Source organism: Mus musculus, chromosome X, assembly GCF_000001635.26.
Source record: "Mus musculus strain C57BL/6J chromosome X, GRCm38.p6 C57BL/6J".
In the NCBI taxonomy this organism is placed as follows: Eukaryota; Metazoa; Chordata; class Mammalia; order Rodentia; family Muridae; genus Mus; species Mus musculus.
Genome location: NC_000086.7, coordinates 51,757,613 through 51,776,628, shown reverse-complemented (window position 1 = coordinate 51,776,628; position 19,016 = coordinate 51,757,613). Strand labels below are relative to the sequence as shown.

Here is a 19,016-nt window from a genome sequence, read left to right as displayed (position 1 = left end):
GTTTGTTTTTGTTTTTTGAGACAGGGTTTCTCTGTGTAGCCCTGGCTGTCCTGGAACTCACTCTGTAGACCAGGCTGGCCTCAAACTTGGAAATCCACCTGCCTCTGCCTTCCGAGTGCTGGAATTAAAGGCGTGTGCTACCACTGCCCAGCGCCTTTCTACCTTCTTAAAGTAATGTCTTTAGATAGGGCCTCCTGTATCCCAGCCTGAACTTAGACTCACCATGTTACAAAGGATAGCATTGGATTTCTGATACTTCTACCTACCAAGTCTTGGGATTAAAGATGTCTACTACCATGCCCAACCAGATTAATAGTTTACTTTAAAAATTATGTATTTGTGGGAGGAGGACCATGGGCAGATAGCTAAAAGGTAGCTTACAGATAACTAGCTATAAGACTCCAGTTATAGTCCTTTTTGATAATTACATCCTTGGTATTGTTTTATGGAGAGATAGCCAATGTCTTCTGGAATGACGTAATGTTGATACAGCCCCAAAGCCCGTTACTTGTATGTGCACTAAACTGTCATATCCGATATTTATGTACTGAAGCCCTAACCTCCCAATGTGAGTACTAAGAGATGATTTTAAACTTAATTATGGTTAAATGAAGTCATAATGCTGAGTTTATAATTCTTTAAGATCGGTGGCCTTATAGAAGAGAAACAGCCCAGTCTTTCCTTTCTCCACCCTCTCCATCTGCTTTTCTCCTTTCCCCTCCCTGCCTTCTTTCTGCCACCACACACTTGCATACACAGAGGGGCTGTGTGAGGATAAAGGGACAAGGTAACCATGGCTGTCAGGACGAAAGGTCTCACAGGAAGTAAAATGGTAGAGGACCTTGATCTTCAGTTCCCAGCATGAGAAGTGTGAGAAAATGCATTGAGTGTTGCCTAAGGCACATGTTCAGTCTTGAGGATTATGGCACTCTGAGCACAGTCAGCAGCCTCTCACATCTTGAGAGAGGGAAGCACTCCAGGGTATTGGCCGAATGCACAATAACAGATAAGGACACTCGCCATGTGGAAGTTGCATGTTTACAATTGTTTAAAGGGCAATTGGCTGTCTTTTGGGGTTTCAATAGGATGGCATTTCACATAATAACTCAATTCTGAAGCTGAGTCTAATCTTGATGTGGAAGGGGAGTTTACATTCTTTGCTTGTGATTTCCGTCACCTGACACCTACTGTAATGACTTCCACTGCAAGGGCCATTGCTACGGCTATGCAGCTTCAATCCATCACTGGCAACCTTCTGAGAGCTGGGTATCCCATTCAATCAGCAACCTAGTGCTGTGCATAATTAATTACATCCGTTTTCCCAAACCCCACCGACCGCTACACATCAATTCTCTGAAAAACTAAGTGAAAGCAGTATTTTTCTCATGCCTTCCTCCTCAGTAAGTGCAGATTTAGAGGCATGTACAATCAATCACTGAGACTTTCAGCTTTTTTCTTTTTAATTTCAAGTATTCATGACCATGTCTGTGTTGAAAATTGCAAATGGATTCATTTGAGGATGCCATTAGTACCTGAGCTCCATAAGTAGCTGCTGGACTCCAGGTCAGTCTTTGAAGCTGCATGGAGTTCAGCCATCTGCGTGTGAGCAGAAGCAATCTCTGTGATTGTCTTTTAGGACTATAACAGATGTTTTAGCTGATAAATAACACCTATAATTTAGTGTCAACATTGTTCAATGATGGTATCTAAAAGCCAGTAATTCTGTCGGCTAGGCTGGATTGATAAGCATATAGGGTAATAGAATGTGGGACTGTGGTTTCAAGGGCAAGGTTTGCTATGATTATGTAGGATGTATCATTAGGCATTATTACACCAAGTAATTTATTCAAGTGGATGGTCTTCAATTTTCAAGTCACTCAGACTCTATGTGACTGATAAGTTAAGAGAAAGGTTCATTATGTGCAGAGAAGAAGCAAGGTACATGGAAAGCTTTAAAAAGGACAGAATCTTAAAACCAAACAAGCCCCTAATGCATTCCCCCAAATGTTAAGACACTAGTATGTTAAGACGTTCTCTGCTTTCCTTATAAAGGTCTCTGAGCATATTTTCTGTTGGCCATTAAGGCAGAGCAAGGCAAGACAGCAATTTTGACTTGAATGCTCAGTGCTGTAAAACTATTATGTGAATCTATTTTAGTTTGGAATAGATGGAATAATAAATAATAATAAATGGAAGATGATGGTGCCTCAATGCTGTTTGTATCATTAAAACTCAGGAGGGAAACGGTAAAGGGAATGGGAAAGAAGAAAGTAAAAAAAAAAAAAATTAATTGGAGCTGTGAAACCAGAGATACTCCTACCCAGTCAGCCATATCTGTACTTGAAAAATTAAAGGCTGTCTAGAGGACGTGGAATGAGTCACTTCTTGAATCTCTAGAAGGCTGTTAACCTTTTGCCCACTTGTAGGAAGCACAGTCCCTGGGATTTAGCTTAATTCTCTGCACTGGAAAGTAGAGATCAGGGTCAGGCAGGCATTCTTGGATTTTATCCAGGTGAGTTTAGTTACTGAAATAAAGATCCTCATCACCCAAACTCTTCCCCAGGCTAACACAGTTCCAGTACTTGCTGCCATTTGTGCTGCTTCCTGTAAACAGAATCAAAACTCCAAAGGTAGCTTGGGAATAAAAGAGACTCTGTACTTAGATAGGAGGCTTGAGTTCAGTCTAGGGAACTCAAGGACTGGGGAAGACTTGCAGTCTTGGCTCAAATGCTGATGTCCTCTCTGACCTCAATGTCCTTATCTGGCAAACTTGGCAGTGATGCTAAAGATCTTTCATTGCCTATCAACACCAAGCATTTCTAAGTCCTTCTGTTTACTGTCCTCAGAGCTCCCTGCTCTATGGCCCAACTGTGGAGAGAGGTGGATTTACTTAGATCTATGGAAAACACTGACTAGGCTTCTGAATTTCCACATGAAAAATTAATCTGTATTTTAAACTTGCCTCAGGTATGAATCTGTCTCATATCTGCCATAGGAAAAATTAGCCTTCTGCTTTAAGAATATTTTCAGAAAATGTGCTCATAGTATTATTCATGGTTAATTTAATATCTTTATCTTATTTAATCCTGTTTAATGTCATTGGCTGATTTAAATATATTTTTATATTATTTGTGTATGTCTGTGTGTATACATACGCACATGCATGCATATACATGCTACCACAAACATGTAGAGATCAGAGGACAATTTAGGAGAGTAGTTCTAAGTTCCAAGGAGTCAAATCATAAACTGTCAGGCTTGGCAGCAGGAACTTTTCTGCTGATCTATCTTGCTAACTCATCTTACCAGTTTGTATTTGCTCTCTCTCTCACTTTTTTGCTCTCATTCTTGCTCTCTTTCCCCTCTAAATTCTTACTGCCTTTCTTCTTTTTTGGGGTGTGTGTTATCCTAGAGATTGAGCCTAGGGTATTGCAGATGTTAGCCAAATGACCTACCACTGAGCTACATCCTTTGCTTTCACACTTTTTGTCTTGAAGAGACAGGATCTCACTAAATTGCTTGATCAGCCTTGTATTCATTCCATACCCAATGTGGGCATCAAACTTGCAATTCATTTGTCTCAGGTTCCCAATTAGCTGGCATTATAGGACAGGACTGAGATACCAAGATTGTCAGTATGGGTCACTCTCAGCAGATGTCAGAAAGGAAAACAATTCAAATTAGGTGTAAGGAAGTAAAGGAATTTGTATCATATAACTAAGAAACTCTCAGGTGGCACTTAGTATTATATGGAGTATTATCTTTGTGTCACAGCTGTACTTCTTTTCTGAGTCATGGCTCTTTTATGACAGAGTTCCCATATGAGCAATTAAAGACAGTTTTTTTTTGTGCCTCTCCTATTGAAGACACCCCAGATTTAGAGGAGTTCTGGCTCTCCTAGAATGACTGTATGTCCTATTTTTCCACTAATTTTGGTAGATTGGAGTTCCCACAGTGATAATGCAGTATTCTGCCTATAGATTAAAAGAAATAATAACACTTCAGTCAGTTTAGACCTCTAATACTCTAACTAAATGTCTTCCAAGTTCTTATTTTCCTGGGACTGTGTTCAAACCACTTTAGACCTCAGCCTGAAATCACAAACATACTCATTCTCCTACTTAAAATAAGCAAAAAACAAACAAAGAATCAGGTTGAAGTTTCTTATAATATCTGTAGTGGCATTTCTTGCCTAAATTGTAAAACAAGACATATAAGTAGTCTTTAAGAGGAGCATCGATCTTTTTTATCCGAAATCACTTTTTTTGGTAGACACAAATGTATTTACTCTCTTTCCTGAAATTTCATGTGGTTCGGAAGCTCTCTAAACATGGAGACTCACTGTGTTCAGTGGGTCACACATATGACAACTGATGATACTTACAGATTGTGATCTGAGTGACAAATTTCCTTTCCCAGTCAGGCATGCTGCCTGAATGCCACCTTGTGTGTAACTGACTGTAACTGTCTTCTAACCTTTGTTGAATTCAAACACCACTGACATGAAATATAGTTTTTTCCCATCTCTGGCACTCACTAAATTCCACAGTGTAGAGGCACGTTTTGCCAAATTCTATACTGAAAGGGGTGTTACCTGATCTTGCAAGATGTTTCATGTTTTCCAACTGCCTTGTTCTTTTTTTTTTTGTCTTTTTTTTCCCATTTTTTTATTAGGTATTTAACTCATTTACATTTCCAATGCTATACCAAAAGTCCCCCATATCCACCCACCCCCACTCCCCTGCCCACCCACTCCCCCTTTTTGGCCCTGGTGTTCCCCTGTACTGGGGCATATAAAGTTTGCAAGTCCAATGGGCCTCTCTTTCCAGTGATGGCCGACTAGGCCATCTTTTGATATATATGCAGCTAGAGTCAAGAGCTCTGGGGTACTGGTTAGTTCATAATGTTGTTCCACCTATAGGGTTGCAGATCCCTTTAGCTCCTTGGCTACTTTCTCTAGCTCCTCCATTGGGAGCCCTATGATCCATCCATTAGCTGACTGTGAGCATCCACTTCTGTGTTTGCTAGGCCCCGGCATATTCTCACAAGAGACAGCTACATCTGGGTCCTTTCAATAAAATCTTGCTAGTGTATGCAATGGTGTCAGCGTTTGGATGCTGATTATGGGGTGGATCCCTGGATATGGCAGTCTCTACATGGTCCATCCTTTCATCTCAGCTCCAAACTTTGTCTCTGTAACTCCTTCCATGGGTGTTTTGTTCCCAAATCTAAGGAGGGGCATAGTGTCCACACTTCAGTCTTCATTCTTCTTGAGTTTCATGTGTTTAGCAAATTATATCTTATATCTTGGGTATCCTAGGTTTGGGGCTAATATCCACTTATCAGTGAATACATATTGTGTGAGTTTCTTTGTGAATGTGTTACCTCACTCAGGATGATGCCCTCCAGGTCCATCCATTTGGCTAGGAATTTCATAAATTCATTCTTTTTAATAGCTGAGTAGTACTCCATTGTGTAGATGTACCACATTTTCTGTATCCATTCCTCTGTTGAGGGGCATCTAGGTTCTTTCCAGCTTCTGGCTATTATAAATAAGGCTGCTATGAACATAGTGGAGCATGTGTCCTTCTTACCTGTTGGGGCATCCTCTGGATATATGCCCAGGAGAGGTATTGCTGGATCCTCCGGTAGTACTATGTCCAGTTTTCTGAGGAACCGCCAGACTGATTTCCAGAGTGGTTGTACAAGCCTGCACTCCCACCAACAATGGAGGAGTGTTCCTCTTTCTCCACATCCACGCCAGCATCTGCTGTCACCTGAATTTTTGATCTTAGCCATTCTGACTGGTGTGAGGTGGAATCTCAGGGTTGTTTTGATTTAACTGCCTTGTTCTTGATGATGCAGATCACTCTTCTTTAACTTCATCTATATCCCTTTGTCACCCCCATCCTTACATACTAAAGCAATCAACAGTGTGAAAAAGAGAATTAAATAGTGGAATGATAGGAAGATGAAATTATTGCAAAGAGCTCTAGAAACTTAAATAAGTGGGGTCTCAATTATTTGATTTATGTTTTATAGAATTCTATCTTAGGCTGTTAAACTTTCTGTTTAAGGGTTTTTTTCCCAACACGAGTCTGGGTGGTTTGCAATATTATTTACTCACGTTTGACTTCATATAAGTAAAAAACATTTATTTCATAGATTTCCAGCTTCAGGGTCATATATATAAGAGTTTTGCTAGTTGTCACACCACAGAGAATGTGTTGGTAGTAAATTTGTTCCTTACATAGTAGTTCAAGATTATTGCAAAAGGCTGCTGCCCTTGTGATCATGCAGTTTCCCCTTCCATTCTAAAGGTGTTAGCTTTCCAGTTCAGTTGATGTAAAATAACTTTTACACTCTCACCCTTTGGACTTAAATGTCATGCTCCTGCATAGTCCATGGTCAACTTCATGCAACAAATGCTCTGGCAGTTGTTATAGTTGGCCCAGTGACATCTTCTGGGAACCATATATATAAGTAGTAGTTTTACTGATTTAATTTCATCTTTGTTCAAATCTCCTGAGGGGATAGATAACTTATTTCGGCTATTCGCTATATGTTTAATTGTCTTCTGTTTCACATACTTGCCTATTCCAGTGTCATGGCTATACTTAGCTGGTGAAAAAGGAAAAAGCAAATGGTAAATAGCAAAATAAGTCCTTCCGGTCATGTCTTCTTTATCCAATAAACTCAGTAGATTAGTGCTGTCTGTCGACTGCTGTGTTCCATGTACTCTGCACCATGGAAGAGGTGTTAGACATGTGGGAGATCGGAGTTAGGTCACTGAGACTTCAGTAGCTGTCCCTTGAAAGTACATACATTTTCTAAAACTGGCAGTGTATTAAACTATGCCTACTCTAATCTTTTATAGATCATATATGTATCCAGTAGAATAACTATTTACAGTTACTTGTCAGTTATTTAGGTTGTTTCACAAATAATAAATGGTATATCAACTGTTTTATTATTTGCATACATGGATACATGTAGCTCCTGCTACTCTTAATTTCTTAAAATAAGTTAGTTTGATGCTTCCTCAGATGTTATTAATCACATTGTGGCTGTAGCTAGAGGTGAAGATATCTCCGGAGAGTAAACATTACTCTTTCTCCCCTAGATTGCAATGCTAACTGCGCTCTTCTAATAAAAGAACCTTAATATGGAAAACCGCATGCTTGACAGCAACCCACCACTTCAGCACCCTAATTAGAACATGTTGAAAATCCTGAGTATTTGTGGCACTTTTTTTTCCCCCACCTAAAAATTGATCCTTACCAGTAAATCATTCCCCTAGGGTCTATCTAGCTTCTCTGTATGGTTTTATCCCCTCAACAGAGAAGTAAGTAGCCAAGCAGCATAAGCATCTATACATTGAAAATATCCTGGACCCTCTCCGAGATCCACTTTCTTTGTTTACACATAGCCATCCAGAAGACAGAAGTATACAAGGGATTAGTGAGTTCTGAACGCAGACCTTTGCTATGATGACAGACATATTGACTGTATGTACTTGATAGCAAAAGAATACAAGGGAATTTGATCAAATCAGTCATTTATTCATGAGCCTATTTTCATCTTTTGGGAATGAAGAACTTGGACAAATTTTTACAGCATAAATTTTATGCTTCCATAAAGGGCATAGCCCTGCTTCAGTGTTTGAAACTTATAAAATCAACACTCTCAAATGAAAAAGGACACGAGAAATTTCTGAAGACAACTACAGTAAAAACTATCTAGCACAACTCACTGTCACTTCCAGTGAGAAAATTGCAAGTTCTCAAAGAAGTTTTCATTAATTCTGACCCTTGTCAAGAGTCACTGAGCAAATCGATACATTATTGATTAACCTACTCTTGTGAACGTATTTTTCTTCCTTTTTCATTTGTATATCTATATGATTAAGTGACATATCCCATACAAGCCTGTGTAATTACTGAGAAACTTCTTGGGGGCAAGCATATGTGGGTCACATTTGTGTTTTGAAGAGACAAATAGGCTATAAAAGAAAGAATCTGTATTTCTTGATACTGTTGGCTTTAAATTGGCACCAGGTATAATATGTCAATATTAAATATTATTTGTTATACCATTTGCATAGTCACAGTCATGAAAACCCATGGGCATGTAATACAGAAAAGTTCCAATCCAAATATTTTTGAATGGATTCAAGAACTTGTTAGTTACCCCATGCCTCCTAAATGCAAGCCAATCCCATCATTTTGCCCTATAAATAAATGATATTTTCTTTTTGAGTTATTGCTCTTTTCTCATTTATTATATCTTTACCACAGTTTCCCCTCCCTCTTCCCCTTAGAAAAGAGCAGGCCTCTAAGGGACATCAACCAAACCCAGCATAACAAGCTACAATAGGACCAGGCATATACTACCACATCAAGGCTGGACAAGGCAATCCAAAAGTGGGAAAACTGTCGTACAAGTATACCAAAAGAGTCAGGGACAATCCCAAGTCCCACTTTGAGGACTTCCACAAGAACCCCAAGTCACTTAGCCATAACATATATGTAGAGGACCTAGGTCAGGACCCACCCCCACCCCCCTTACAGGCTCCCTGATCTCAAGTTTCCATGAGTCCCAGTCAGTTGATTCTCTAGGCTATGTTCTTGTGCTATGTCCCTGATCCCTCTGGTTCCTCCATCTCTTCCTCCTCTTTAGCAGTACTAATTGTATTTAAAGATAGTAAATATTAAGACTATTTCAAGATATTTTTAAAATAGAATGAATAAAGTCAACTTGAGATTTTTTTTCCTATTCAAAATTTGGAAGTCATTCTGATAGATTTTTGTTTGAGCCCTGGTGGCACTTACTACATTTTCCAGGTTCTTTTTGCAAACAGTGGCTATTTAAAATTCTCTTACCAAGTTTTAAACCTGGAATGTGTTTATTCTTAAGTCAGATGAAGATTGACTTCCCTGCCCTCTTTGCCTTGGTAAGGAAAATGCTGTAGTGCCCCCTTGTGTCGTGTGGAGTCTAAAACACCCCTGATTGAACCCCAAAGCTGAATCTACTCCACTAATATCCTTAAAGTGTCTCCTTGCAGCTTTGGGGGTAAGGTATGGCATTGCTATAAAGTCAAGTATAAAGGAATCCTTGTAAGATGTTATGTTCTGCTAGATAAAAACTTGAACTTGCTCACTACTCATTTGGAATGAGATGTTAACTCTTCAAAATTGTTCTAGCGGTCATAAATGTTCCAAGGATGACGTTGACCCAAGGGAGATTATTAGAATAATGGATGGGCTTAACTCTTATTACCACAGGCTGTCTTTGCCTGTTTCTCATTTGTTTTCCTTACTTAGACTTCAACATCCTACTTTCACCGAGGCATATAGTACAAAAAAAATCTTATAATTTATCTTAGATTTTCCCTCACAAGAGGAGATGCTCAAGTTTCGGGCATAAATCCAAAGTCAGTATCTATACATATATCACCATCTTCTTACTTGTGATACTTGTTTCTTTTAGAAGAACTGTGCTTTGTGGAACAGGAACCTAGATTTACCTGGGCTTTGAAGTTGTTGCTATGGGATAGAGCCTAAACCTATTTATGTTGGGTAGTAGCTCTCTTTAGTCACATGTCAGGGGTATATATTAGCAAATGTAGCAAAGAATGGTTTGGACAAGAGAATACATGGATTGTTGGACGCAGACTGATAGTTCTGGGCAAAGAGCATCAGCATGGGACATCATATAAAACTGTGCTTAAAGGTCATCCTGGGAAGACAATTGTAGTTCGGTAAGTTTGTACACAAAGTGTGAGATGGGCAACTGTATATAGGAGTTTTGGGGAACCCAAGGAATCCTCTTGCAGTGGCAGTTAATATTTAGTTGGTCTACCTTGAACTGGCTACAGCCCTACCTTTTGGTTCATCTTGATGAATATTAGAACCAGTGAATCCCCATATAAGATGGTTCTAAAGCTTTTTCTTTTTCTTTTCTTTTCTTTTTTTTTTTTTTTTTTTTTTTTTTTTTTTTGAGACAGGGTTTCTCTGTGTAGCCCTGGCTGTCCTGGAACTCACTCTGTAGACCAGGCTGGCCTCAAACTCAGATCAGAAATCCACCAGCCTCTGCCTCCCAAGGGCTGGGATCAAAGGCGAGCGCCACCACTGGCCGGCCTAAAGCTTTTTCAATTCAATATTAATTTCAACTCCTAATCTTATTTCAGATGCCCCTGAAACTTGATTACCTTCACTATTGTTCAGATCATATGCTTACTGTTATGTTTTTAATACCAAACTAACTGCCCACAAGACTGACTAGCAGCCTTGGATTCTCTGTATCTCTGAAAGAATTCAAACAGATGACATTTTCTTTATTCTCTCCAACTTTAGTCTAGACTGTGATCTCTTTAAGTTTAATGTTGCCTTGTTGTTAAATTTGGTCCTAGACCTACCTTCTCATTTTGTTTTTAGCCTTTGGTAATTAGAGAATGTGGATCCACAGTAGTGACAGGCACATAGAAACGGCTTGAGATCATTAATACTGTGTCTTAACTAGGGTACAACATACTTGCTAGGGAAGGAGTAAATTATTTTCTGGACAAACTTTTGCAGTGATATTTTGCTCATGTTATTTGATGGTTACTGCTCCATTGTGGTTCTCCTGTACTTTGGGACAGAACAAGTTCCCTTGTTGCTGTGGTTTTTCCCCATTTTTTCTATTGTCTCTATGTTCATCTAATGACTGGGTCTTTGTTCAAAATGTCTATGAGATTAGAATGTATCATATGGCAGAGACAGGGGAGAGAAAAGAAATGAGATGAAAAGTCCATGAAAACAAGTTGAGTTCTAATGCTAGGCTAGATGCCTAAGATCAAGAGGAAAACAACAACAAAGGTTGGCTGTTAGCTGCATACATAAGGAAAACGAGCAAGACCCTTTTTTGTTTAGCCTTCTGTATATTAGACTTTTTGTTTTTAAGCTGTCAGAGTGATCTAGTGACCAACATGTTGTGTTTAAGAAACAATGGTCAGCAGTCTGCAGAGTCAAATGTATATACCACCACATTGGTAATTTGTGCATATGTGTAGTAAAATGATTGGAAGAGAGGATTAGCAGTAAATGGGATATAAGTTTCCGACAATAAAATATTTAGACATAAAGGCAGAAGCCCCACCCATGCCTGTTCTCAAACGTTGACAACTACCACAGGCAAAAGCTGTCACTTCTGCAAGTGAGAAGGGAAGTAAGCAGTCACCACTGTTAGTGAAATTCTCTTCTTGGGATGCAAACCTACCATGTGAAATCACAAACTTTCTTATTCATTGTGAAGAACAAGTCAATTCCTGCCCTTTGTAATACTTAAAACCCCACGGGTATGCATGTTTCCAAGACTTTTTAGACTCACAATCCGGTTTTCTGTCCTAATAGGTTGTTTTCCCTTGGCATATACACACACTGCTGAGTTGGGAAGCTGCTTCATTTGCATTTAGCATCCAGTGCCAGTCTCTGGTAAGTTGCGTTCTCTTACAATTTTCTGTACCCCTATAATGGGTCGAAAAAGGCATCTCTCTCAGGTAGTCACCTTTTCCTGAAACTTCCGTTGGCATGATTGCTTCATGGGATTGTTTTCTCGTTTTCTTGAGACATTGCCTATATAACCCAGACTGGTTATGAATGCCCTGTTTAGCTGAAGGTGACCTTGAATTTTTTTTTTAATTCTCCTGCCGCTACTTCCCAAGGGTTGGGATTAAAGGCATGTACTTACCACATCATACACTTTGAAAACTAATGTGACTTAGATTTGATTCAATAAACTATATGGTACCTCAAAACTAAGCACAACTTCGGTTATAGGGGAATACCTATACCTATACCTCTTTTTCTGCCCTCTGGATACTAGGCTCACATGATGAATAAACATGCATGCAGGCAAAACACAAAATAATAAAAATTTAAGAACACAGTGGAGGTTGGTGGCTCCTGATCCCCCCCCAAAAAAAACCACTCAATGTTGACCTTTGACCTCTACACCCACTCATACACAAATAGCAACAATCTCCCTTACACAATACAAAAAGAGAAAATACTATGAGAAGTTGAGGGGGCAGATGATAACACATAGACTTTGGTAACACATGGATTGGCTTTTAATTAATACATTTTTCCTTGTACTGCTATTGTTTGTATTATTTGTCTGATAACTTCTCTGAGAGCAGGAATTTTTTACTGCCTTATATTTTTCTTTGTCCCATAGTCAACTAAATATGAAAAGATATTTTGGTTAGTAGGTGAATAAAGAAACAATAGTTAGAAATAAGGCCTATAAAATACTAAGATGATAGGTTACAGTAGAGAAAGAATTAATGCCAAGAATTTCTCTCATGCTGTATATAGCAAATACATGCTTTTTCATGAGAGAACATTCTTTAGTGAAATAATATTTATCTTTTGAAAATTATCTATGCATTGTTCTCAGCTATGTCTTATTAGGAGCACTAACATAATCATTTTTAAAGAATAAAAAACATGCTCTGCCAAATCTCTCTCAGACAGAATACAAAGCTTGAATAGTTCATGGGAACAATTTGCTAGTCTAGAGAATTCTTCCTATTTTGGTCAGGACCTCCTATAGAGTGATTTATGTGCAGTTTATGTCAAGAGGCGAAGTAATGGCATTTCTCTGCTATACAATGATTTGGATGTGTGCTGAGTGTGGAAATGCACCTTTAAGCCAGACAGGCAAGGAGAAAATCTGTCTTGATCCAATCGTTTTGAAAAGCCAGGCACACTGATACTGGAAACGAACAGAATGACTGGATTTAATTGCTAATGCTCTAGAGGCAGTGCAGTGTTGACCTTTAACCCAAACTTGAAGGGTAGAAAAAAGGAGAGGGTGGTTTCTTCTTTCCTTTCATCAGATCTCAACTTGCCTACCCCTTATACCTGATCCTGCCTGCTTTCAACCCAATCCACATACACGTAACATTCAGCTTTGTCCTCCTTTCTTATTGCTTGCTTCCAGCTTAGGGGCAAGTTGAGAATGAATAGAAAACAGAAAAACAAAAAGGAAGAGGAAAGGACAATAGGAGAAGGAACTATTTTAACTTGTTGACAGCTGCTTAGACGCAGGAGACAGAATTACAGCTACTAAAATAAGAGCGACTCTGTCAACTGATGTTACAACTATAGCCTCGGAATTATGGAGCATATCCCTATATGTATTTTAATATTTTATTATGTTTCATGTGTTTTGTGTATATGTGATCATGTGAGCACATGGATGTCATTGCACATATGGTGGTCAGGACAATTCTAGGTAATCAGTGCTCTCCTTACACCATTTGGGTTGGGAGACTGAACTCAGATTGTAAAGCATGGCAGCAAGTCCCCATGGACTCGTTAGCAACTGAGCCATGCCCCAGGCTCACATTTTCCTCTATTTTAATCCTCTGTCCTCGTGTTACTTTTCTCTTCAAAGATTTATTTTATTTTTGTTTTTGTGTATGTGTATGTATCTAGGTTTATGTACATTAAGTGCAGTTATCCACAGTGGCCAGGACATAATAGCATCTTATCCCTGGAGCTACCTGATATGAGGTCTGAGAACCAAACTGGGTCCTTTTTCCAAAAGCAGTAAGCATTCTGAACTGCTGAGACATTTCATCAATTTTAAAGGCCATGTTTATGAGCATACCCTTCTTTATTCCTACAGCTCTGCTATTTCTTTTTTCTTGTATGGTTACGTTGGAATGAGTGGAATCCACCAACAAGTCAAAAATCAGAGTTCCTATTTTTATATGTTGCCCCAGGACAACTAAGTGGCTACATGGCACTGGAGAAAGCAAACTGATGATTGATCCCATCGTACATCCGTGCCTGTGAGTCTAAGGCAGCCCTGTGCCATGGAGCTGCTTAGTAAGGTTATGAAGCCATTTGCTTTCCTGCTCTTCTATAGTGCCTTCAGTACTGTCTTTCACTGCAGATGCCTTTACATTTTTCCCTGAAAGGGAATCATGTTTAGTCTTTCTCCCATCTAGAACACAGACTCTACTATATTATTGCCAGGTGTACACAAGTCTGAAGAATGCCTACCCCCATTACCAATAGTATAGTGTTTATTTTCCTTTACTCTCCTTTTCTTTGAGGAGGTTGCTCTCTCTATTTTCTGTCTCCCCATTTATCCCTCCTCTCTCCTACCTCTCCTCTCTCTAACCCCTTCTCACTCTCTCTCTCTTTCTCTCTCTCTCTCTCTCTCTCTCTGTGTGGTGTGTGTGTGTGTGTGTGTGTGTGTGTGTGTGTGTGTGTGTGTGCACGTACATACGTGTACAGGCACTTGTTTATGCATGTATGCCTGCTGTGTATTTGCAAATGTAGGTTAACCTCAGGTATTGCTCTTCAAATGCCTACCTTCTATTTTTGACAGCATCTCCCAGGAGCATAGGACTTACTGATTAGACTAGTCTTTCTGGTAAGGAAACCCCAGGAATTCTGTCTTTCCTTCACTGCTGAAAGTATAAGTAGGCACCATCATTGTTTATAGGTTTTGGAGATTAAATCAGGTCCTTGTGTTTGTGTAGCATGTAATTAACATGTAAGCTTATCCACCCCTCCACCAACACCCTTTCTTTGATAATTGCTACAATATGTCCTATTTATTTTATGCATATATATTTTTTGTTTTCTTGGATATTTTTAGGTGATTAGTACTGAACACAGGGCCTCACATACTAGACAAGTAATCTACTATTGAGCTATATGCCTAGCCCTATGTGTAAGTTTTTCAACTCTGCTACAGAGAGTTTGGTAAAAGTCTGGATTTTGTATTTCTTTACAATATTGTATCCCCACAAATTTATAGTGGTTTTCAGCATTCCATGTCTATTTTTTAATGAAGTAATGGATGAATTAATGTAGAGTTGCTTTTGATAATGCTCCTGGCTTTCAGAGTGCCCCTTTTCATTTACCAAATTCAGCATATTCACATACTTTTCAAGTTCAGATGTAAGGAACACTAAGCCATTGTTGGAGGAAGCCTTTTAGATTCTCTTGGGAAATCCAGTGTTCTTTATTAATTATATATGCTTGTTAATGATATTGTATCTAGAATCAAACTTCCATAGAACAAGTCCTCCAAGACAGCTTTGAGGCTAACTTCAGTCCATTGAATGGAATCTGATAGTGCCACTGACCTTGCCTAAAACCTCGTAGATACTCATAATTTCACAGAAATGTAAATTGAAGGTTTCATTTTCAGAGGTTTTGCTTGGGCTCATTAGAGGTAGGCAGAACTTTATTATGAGCCCCAGTGGCAAATATATGATATTTTATTATTTCCACTCCCTACATACATGGACTAGGTCACTACCTTTTAGAACCTTTATTGTTTCTATTCAGTGAGGTAACTAAGCAGGACTTGTTAGCATATACTAGTTATATCTTTCCCCTACTATCTCAAATGTTTTCTGAGTGTTCTGAGAGCTGAGAGTATATACTTCAGTGATTGATCATATGCTTGGCATGTGTGAGGACTTAAGTACAATTCCCAGCATAGTTAAAACAAGGGTGAAACATGATAATTAAAACTTAACACTGCTATTTCAGCACCTTCTACATGTTAACCTTAATCTACTCAATTGAGATAAACAAGTACTTGATTTTATTTCAGATGAACACAGCTTACTCATGTCAGTGAAGGAGAACAGACAAATAATTTTTTTATAGTCATTGCTTAGAAACAACCTTCTAGAGTTTGTGTACCTATCTCCAGACTATGACTCTTTAATTTTGGAATTTTTGAGACAGAATCTGACTATGTATCTCAGACAATCCTGAAACTATGTAGGAAAAGATAGCTTGAACATGTAGAAATCCTCCTGCCTCAGTCTCCAAAGTGCTGTGTTTATAGGCATAAGCCACCATACCTGCCTTGTAGATCACTTCTTGTATAAGATATAACTATTGGTTATCTTTTTATTATTATTCTTTAATATTATTTTATAGTCCAGTTGTTACCTCCTCCTGGTCTGTCCTCTGACTGTTCTTCATCCCATACCTTCTCACACACCATTCCCTGTCTCCAAGAAGATGTCTCCACCCTTCTACCCCAACTCCCACACCACCAACCCTCCCCACTCCCTCTCCCTGGGGCCTCAAGTCTCAGGGGTTAGGCACATCTTCTCTCACTGAGGCCAGATCAGGCAGTCCACTGATGTATATGAGTTGGCGGCCTCTTATCATGTGGTGTATGCTGCCTGGTTGGTGGCTCAGTGTCTGAAAGATCTAAGGGGCCCAGGTTAGTTAAGACAACTGGTCTTCCTATGGGGTTGATCTCCTCCTCAGCTTCTTCCTGCCTTTTCCTAATTCAACCACTTCAGGGGTCCCTGGCTTCAGTCCAATGGTTGGGTGTAAGTATCTACATCTGAGCCTCTCAGAAGGCAGTCATGTAGGCACATTATAGCATCAATAATAGTGTCAGGCCTTAGGGCCTCCCCTTAAGCTGGATCCAAATTTGGACCTGCCACCAGACCTCCTTCCCCTCAGGCTCTTCTCCATTTTTGTCCCTGACATTATTTCAGACAGGAAGAATTCTGGGTCAGAGTTTTTTTTGATTGTCCGATGTCAACCACATCCCTCTACTTGATGCCCTGTCTTTCTACTGGAGGTGGACTTTACAAATTCCCTCTCCCCACTGTAGGGCATTTCATCTAAGGTCCCTCCCTTTGAGTCCTGAGAGTCTCTCACCTCCCAGGTCTCTGGTGCATTCTGGAGGGTCCCCTACCTCCTATCTCCCGAGGTTACTTGTTTCCATTCTTTCTGCTGGCTCTTAGGGCTTCAGACCTGTTCTCTCCACCTTCCCCCTTTTCCCCTCCCTGTCCCCTTTCTCACTCAGGTCCCCCCCCCCATCCTGTGATTGCTTTCTTCTCCCTCCCAAGTAGGACTGAGGCATCGTCACTTGGGTCCTTCAGCTTGTTAACCTTCTTGAGTTCTGTGGATTTTATCCTGGGTATTCTGTACTTTTTTTGGCTAATATCCACTTTTAGTGAGTACATGCCATGTATGTCCCTTTGGGTCTGAGTTACCTCACTCAGGATGATATTTTCTAGTTCCATACATTTGCTTTTCACACTCAGTGAGGCTAAAGTAATTTTCTTTATTCAGAAATGAAATGTATGTCAAACTTTAAGGAAATATTGAAAAATACAGATACAGTTTCATGAGCGCATCTCCTGTCTTTTGTTTTGTTTTGTATGAGATAGGTCTCTATGCAGTACTGGCTATCCTAGAGCTCATTAAGTAGACTGGGCCAACCTCAAACTCCTGGAGAGCCACCTGCTTCTGCTTCCAAAGTGCTCTGGCTAAAGACTTGTGACATTATGCCTAGCTCCTAATTGTTTTTTTGAATATCGAGAGTAGAAATGCCAAGAGGATTTAAATTATTATGAGTATCATTAGAAAGAAAGGACATTACATTTTTGGGAGGATAGTGTACAGATTGATTGGGGATTGTAGAAACTCTGAAAGTAGATCTGAATGCTAAGGTGTAGGTTTTGTTGAATATTTAAACAAGCTAAAACTGTTGTGGAGAGAAAAATGTTTAAACCCGTGCTTAGCATCCACAGAAGAACAGTGAACTGTACATAATCTAGACAATTTGAAGTCAGATGTCGTGTTGCATACTTTTGATCCCAGCACTCAAGAAGCAGAAAGGTGGGGCTAGTGAGATGGCTCAGTGGTTAAGAGCACTGACTGCTCTTCTGAAGGTCCTGAGTTCAAATCCCAGCAACCACATGGTGGCTCACAACCATCCGTAACGAGATATGACTCCCTCTTCTGGTGTGTCTTTAGACAGCTACAGGGCACTTATATATAATAAATAAATAAATCTTTTAAAAAAAAAAAGAAAGGTGGGAACTTTTTGTTCAAGGCCAGCCTGCCTACAGAGTGATTTACAGGACAGCCAGAGCTACACAGGTGTATTGAACCTCCCCATATCTTCCTCAAATGTAGAAAGCTTAAATTTGCTGCTATGCCTAAATGTTTATATGGAAAGTTTTCACTATGATAAAGATAATCATTATTTAACTCGGGAGCATGTGCACTTTTATATATGGGTGATCACAACTACTGCATAGAACAAAAACTTCACCATAGACTACCAGTTTTCAATTTTTGGTCATTTAAGTACAGATTAAGCAGAAGTTTTTCCTGATACTGACAGTTTACTGAGTTAGGTAACAGCACAGGCAAGACTAAGGGAGACTATTAACTAGTTAGGAGAACACATAACTTCCAATGAATCACTGAGCATGATTTCTGATGTAAATCCCCCCGAGTACTCTGGAAAGTTTACATTTCAGTAATTAAATATATCTGATCCTTCTTCACTAGTTTTGTAAAATTTATTTTGGGTTCTCAGAATTGACACTGGATTTTTTTTTTTTTCCATTCGGAGCATGCACTATAACATATAACTAAGAGCTTCCCCACTCAGTTTGGTCAAATTGCAGAGCTGGCTACCAAAATCATCTTAGTTAGAAAGCTATTTATTTTTTAACTTTTGCAATGAAGGGTAAAATGTATGGAATTTCCTCAGTGCCAAATAAAAGAAGGTGATGTAACTGGCATTAGAAGGAGGTAGATACATGTACTCAGTATCCAATGTCTGAATTTCTCTACTCATCAGGAGATATCCATCCATCCGCAGTTGAGGTAAGGGCTATGTAGTGCTTCTAATTAATTGCTTCAACATTTATTTTGGTTTCCCTGTGAGGTCATTCTGTGTCAGGAAGATTAGCACATTATATGTCTATACAGAACATACTGTTCAGTATGCTTTTTAATTGTGCCTTAAAAGTCATTGAAAGTTTTAGAATTTCTATTGGAAAGGTGAAATTTAATTAGAATGGAAAACAAGACTGCAGAGGAAAAGAGATTCAGTGCTTAAGAATGGAGTTTGGGTTTTCTATAAGTATTTCTCTCAGAAATGAAAGAACTGTTTTTTGGATTTTTTAAAATCATGTTCTTGGGTTGATAATCAAGATTTTTGTCATC

At 39.2% G+C, this 19,016-nt stretch overlaps 1 protein-coding gene and 1 long non-coding RNA gene across 3 annotated transcripts in view; one reads left to right on the top strand and one right to left on the bottom strand.

Moving 5' to 3' along the window:
* The window catches only part of Gm35727, a 182,310-nt gene that overhangs the window by 87,438 nt on the left and 75,856 nt on the right, over nucleotides 1-19,016 (bottom strand). The window lies entirely within an intron of this gene.
* Usp26 (ubiquitin specific peptidase 26) overlaps nucleotides 1-19,016 on the top strand; it is a 48,567-nt gene that overhangs the window by 24,605 nt on the left and 4,946 nt on the right. For both annotated transcript variants that reach the window (XM_017318645.1, NM_031388.2), the window contains one exon: nucleotides 11,394-11,474. The gene's annotated coding sequence lies outside the window, so the exon portion shown is untranslated. The remainder of the gene's footprint in view (nucleotides 1-11,393; nucleotides 11,475-19,016) is intronic.